The sequence below is a fragment of the Carex rostrata genome, chromosome 30, assembly GCF_964058835.1.
Source record: "Carex rostrata chromosome 30, lpCarRost1.2, whole genome shotgun sequence".
Lineage (NCBI taxonomy): Eukaryota > Viridiplantae > Streptophyta > Magnoliopsida > Poales > Cyperaceae > Carex > Carex rostrata.
In genome coordinates this window covers 1739948-1745947 of record NC_135947.1, presented here as the reverse complement: position 1 = coordinate 1745947, position 6000 = coordinate 1739948, and positions in this window count along the sequence as shown.

Genomic DNA, 6000 nt, shown 5'->3' with positions numbered 1-6000 from the left:
TAAGGCTACGCTACTTCATGAATTAAACGGAGCACTAGTGGAGCGCCCGTGGGATGGACGGTTCTCTAATTTTGAAGTTCAAATAGCCGATCCAAACCGTTAGATGTTTAATCTATTTTAAAATGTGCTTGGAAACCAAATTTTACATTTTTTTGAATTTTTTTACTATTTATTAAGATGGTTTGAGAATCGCTGTTTTTTAATGCCTACCATCGAACGAAAACTTAAACTAAATTTTTGAGATCCTAAACGACATTTTTTTTAAATTCTGATGCTTCCGATACGACGATGCCCGGTGTTCCACTGGGGCAAAACGGATCCGTCTCGTTCTCCCCTTTCCGAAAAGTGCTCATACGCGTAAATCCGAGTTTCCTAGCCAAAGTTACAGCTGTTTAAAGTTTTTTCAAAAATTAAACTTTGAAAATTCTTAACTAATTGTAAAAAAATGCAAATAAGTTGAAATTTATATCAATTATGTGTATTTTTGAATGCTCTACATGTGTATATGTGTATATGTGTATGTGTATATTATACATATATTATAAAAACCAGAATAAAGGCCAAGTCCTTAATTATTGTTATATTTAGACTTGTGATATCCAACTGACAAATAAAATCAAAGTTCACCAAAAAAAAAAAAAAAAAAAAAATCAAAGTTATAAAGATTTACGACATCACTTCGTAAATATATAAAATATTTTATTTTTTGGCATACACTCTAAATAAGAAAAAAAAATTTCACAAAATTATTCAAATCAAAATACTAAGATCTAAAAAAAAAAAAAAAAAAATTGTGAACAGTGAACCGCCCGTGCCACGGGCGCCCCACTAGTTAAAGTGACCCGCCAGTGGCACGGGCGGTCCGCTTTTGTTTTGGGCCGCCCGTGGGCCTGGCGGTTGGGGCATTTTTAAAAAGAAATTCAATGTGGGGGTATTTTTAAAATTAATTTTTTTTAAGGATATTAATAAAAATGGCCGCAATTTTTGAGTTACAACAAGTTACCGCAACCATTTTCTACATTTTCAAAGTCCAAATCGTTGATCCAAACCGTTAGATGTGATCTCCACAATAAAATGTGCTTGGAGACTAAATTTTACATTTTTTGGATTTTTTTTTACTATTTATTAAGATGGGTACAAATACTAGTCAAATTCAGACCATTAAATTTTGTACCCATCTTAATAAATACTAAAACAATTCCAAAAAATGTAAAATTTGATCTGGAAGCACATTTTATTGTAGAGATTACATCTAACGGTTTGGATCGACGATTTGAACTTTGAAAATGTAGAAAATGGTTGTGGTAACTTGTTGTAACTCAAAAATTGTTGTAACTTGATCCCTCCTCCTCCTCTCTCTCTCTCTCTCTCTCTCTATATATATATATATATATATATGGGGATGAAATTTTATAATTTTTAGAACATTTTTACTATTTTTTTACGATAGGTACAAAATCATTGTTTTTGGACCATTCAAAAAACAGTAATTTTCTACCTATCTTAAAAAATAGTAAAAAATTTCATCTTCAACCATATTTTAGTATGGATATCATGTTGAACTATTCGGATCGACAATTTAGACTTTGAAAATGAAGATATAAAATATGAAGATATAAAACATGAAGTATGATGAGGTATGAAAGGCACGAGGCATTGAAACCCTCTCCTATATATATATATATATATAGAGTACGGCTAACGCGCTTCCTCTAGCATATGGGCCGAAATGCTTCCGGTGAAAATTTGAAATTTTAAAATCCAAAAAGTCGATCTGAACCGTTCATCTTCTTCTCCATATTAATATCTGCTTGGAGACCAAATTTTACATTTTTCTGAAATTTTTTACTATTTATTAAGCCATTTTGAAAATTGCTGATCCAATGGTGGCTTACCAAACAGTAAAAATCAGAAGCTACCGTTGGATCAGCGATTTTCAAAGTGGCTTAATAAATAGTAAAAAATTTCAGAAAAATGTAAAATTTGGTCTCCAAGCAGATATTAATATGGAGAAGAAGATGAACGGTTCAGATCGACTTTTTGGATTTTAAAATTTCAAATTTTCACCGGAAGCATTTCGGCCCATATGCTAGAGGAAGCGCGTTAGCCGTACTCTATATATATATATATATATATATATATATATATATATATATATATATATATATATATATAGAGAGAGAGAGAGAGAGAGAGAGAGAGAGAGTTGGACTATGGTGCATTGCAATGTATAGTCCTTCTTATACATTGGACTATAAATCGTTGATTTTGATTTTTAAATAATTGATCCAAACTATTCAATTTGATATCCATATATTTGTTCGCTTACAAAAGTAGGCTACAAAGTCTCAGGTATAGCAAGCTATACCAGTTTAAACCTTGAATCTACTCTCGTCTAGGGTTGCAAGTGCACAACCCTATCCGTATAGTATATTAAGGTATCGATCCTCAGGGACGGTTTAATTCGATTCTAAATCACCACTTATCCAAGCTAGGTACTAGAAGTGCGAAGAGTTGGGTTTGATTTATTTATATTTCCTAATTTCAAATGAAGATTCAATTAACAGTAATGAAAGCAGTTAAAGGTTTTAGTTTTGAATCAAAGATAAAAGGCGTTCCTAGGATTTCAGGTTTCATCCCAAACTTTGCCTTCTCTGGACCTATCATGCGACTCGCATCATCTCTGATGCGACCCGTATGATGCGACTCGCATCATCTCTGATGCGACCCGTATGATGCGACTCGCATCATCTCTGATGCGGGTCGCATGGCCCTCGAGCAGAGCTGACATGTGTTCGTATCTAAGTTGATTTCTTGTGCGAGGCTTCAACCTGTGGCTCTCGCCTACTGGTATCTAACCTAAATTGATTGTCTGGTTAACTAGAGGTATCTACAACCTTTCGATAATAGAAATTTCACCTCTCGGCTACTATTGATCTTAGATCTACCTCAAATGCTCAATCACAATTACAAGATACATGCCAAATTACTAGAAGAGATGCTATAGACATCTAACAGTAGACAATCAAGAATCAATCAAGAAATCACAATCAAGCAAACAATGAATACTCAAACAACAATCACACAAGTTCAAACTTAGATCAAAACATCATTCAACTCAAAGACAAGGTTTAGAGACTACATCCTAACCCTAAGAACTAGAGATCTACTCAAGCATAGCAAAAGAAAGCATAAAAGAGAGAGAGAATAGGCAGATCATGATGAAGCTCAAAGATCCAAGGTGGATTGGAGAGGATCTTGCAATCTTCTCTTCTTCTCCAAGCGATCTCCAATCTCTCTCTTCTCTCTTGATCTCTTCTCTCTCCTTGAGGCTTTGAATCTTTAAATTTCGGAACTCCCTCTCTGGTAGCAGGGGTGGCCTATTTATAGGCTTTTTAAAACGAGTGCTTCAATTCTGGGCCTTTGCTGTCTGCTCTGGAAACTCGCGATGCGACCTGCATCAGGTCTGATGCAACCTGCATCGACTCTGATGAGGGTCGCATCGGCTCTGATGAGGGTCGCATCGGATGTGATGAGGGTCGCATCAGATGTCTCAGATTTCAGTAACTTCCCTGATTTTGCCCGTTTTCGCCTGATTCCTGCAAAGTAAGAACCAAAACATAGCAGTACCACATTCTATGGATATTCAATGTAAAAGGCACCATTTGTTGGTTCAAAACATAGATTTTTGTATGGAAACAAGTCGAAATAATAGGTCTAATAAAGTGATATCAATATACAAAGTATTTTTTTTTGGAGGCCCCTTGAATTTTGAGGCTTGAGGTGGTCGTCCTGGCCAGGGGCGAACCCAGCTTGTCCCAGAGGGGGGCAACTGCCCCTCCCTGGATTTTGAAATTTAATAGAAAAAATGGGCCTGATTCTACTTTGCCCTCCTCTGAAAATGAACTTGCCTCTCTCTAAAACCATTGTTGCTGGTGGAAGATAATTGAGGAAATGAAGAAGAAAGTAGAGGTGCTATCGGGTCGGGTCGGGTCCGGGTACTATTATATTTGGACCCGGACCCTAAAAGTGTTCGGGTCCAAATTTCGATCCATATACTTATTTGTTTCAAATCGGGTCGGGTCCGGATCCGGATACCTATCTACCCGTAGATATTTCGGGTCCAGTCTTTCGGTTCCGGGTAGATAGATACCCGTAACTTGTTTGTGGATTATCGGGTCCGGTTCGGATACGGAGCGGTTCCGGATCCAGAGCGGGTATAGGTCACAACTTCAAAGTATTCGAGAAATTATTTATATTTAAATATAATTATAATTTCTTAAACATCTCATATAATAAATCATTACAATATAAATTAAAAACTACAGCAAAATAAAAATTATACTATTAATCATGTTTATAAATAATAAAATATATCATGCTATAAAGCAAAATAAAAATAATAACTCTAAATTATTAGTTGGTTGTTGGTTGTTTGGAGTACTCATGGTGTAACAAAAAATATTGAATTCAGTTTTTTGTTAATAGCTTTTGAATTCAGGAGGATGGAGGAGATATAATTTTTAGAAAGTAAAATATTAGAGATGATGATTTCCTTTTCTATAATTAAAAAAAAATCTATGAATTGAATGTAATAGAAGAAAAAAGGTATAAAATAAGCTGGTTATGGAAGAATAAATTTGACAATCATGTGTCATGTGTCACATGTTTATAATATAGAACAAAAATTAAAGGGCGTAATTAAATGGCTAGTTAAGGATGTAATTAAAGGGTAGTGTAAAACAGTAGCATAAATTTGGTTAAGTTTTATCAAATTATAACTCAGCTGAAATATATTATCTAACACAAAAACTTGATGCAGAGTTATTAATATATATTTTATCGGGTATTTATACGGGTATCGGGTCGGGTCCGGTTATGGGTCGAATAATTAAATGATACCCATATCCTACCCATTACAGTATCGGTTCCGGTTCGGATCCGGGTCGGATATTAAATTATTAATTTTGTACCCATACCCATAATTTAATCGGTTATATTTTTTAAACCATACCCTATCCAAATTAATCGGATCCGGGTCGGTTCCGGGTCGGATCCGGTTCGGTTCCGGATCGGATCCGGGTAATCGGATAAAAGTAGCACCTCTAGAAGAAAGTTACTTAGAAGGAAACTCACTATTTTTTGGAACCATTTCATATGTAACTTTTCATATTTAATTTCTCTGAAAAAAGGAAAGTGGATTAACTTCCCTCAGAAATATTTTATTAACTTTCCATTTCATACATAACTTTCCTGAAAATAAAAGCAATTTTCCTTTTCTTCAATATCTATCTAAAAGTTAAATATAAAAGATTATATATCAGACCAAATGAATGGATTTGCTTAGAAGTTAAAAATATATAATTCATCAAAGACCATTTTGTAGTACATAGTTATTGTATTATTAGAGCTGTTAAAGAAATTTCAATTTAAGATTTACATGACACAATGACTAGAGCAACTCTTCTTTAATTAAATGGTTTTGATTAAGATGTTTTTTTTTATATAGTATCGAATAGCTAATGGGTTTGAACCCGAATTTTGTCTCTCTCTGACAGAAATCTTGCGTTTGCCCCTGACCCTGACTGCACAGTACCAGGGCCGGGCCTGGATCCAATGGCTAATCTTCAAGTGCACCCGACCTACACTTTTATTCTACTGGGACTGAAACAATAGTCGGGACCCAATTGTATGCTTTTAAATTCGTGTCACTGCTCTGAGATTCGTGCGCTTCAAATATGCCACTGCTCCGATAACCATTGAACCTAAACTGCACTCTCCTAGTAGCCAGCTGTGAAAATCACACTCTCTTTTGCTCCCGGAATTTTTTTAAATACCATAATAAAAAATAAAAAAACCAAAACATTTCTGTTTTGGAGAAATTTCACCTTTACTCAGGTTACTCAGGTTGCAGATTGGCTCTGTGGCCCCATTTTGAAGATACTGCAGAGCCAATCTGCAATCCGTTAAGTGGGGCCGTAGATTGACTCTGCGGCCTGA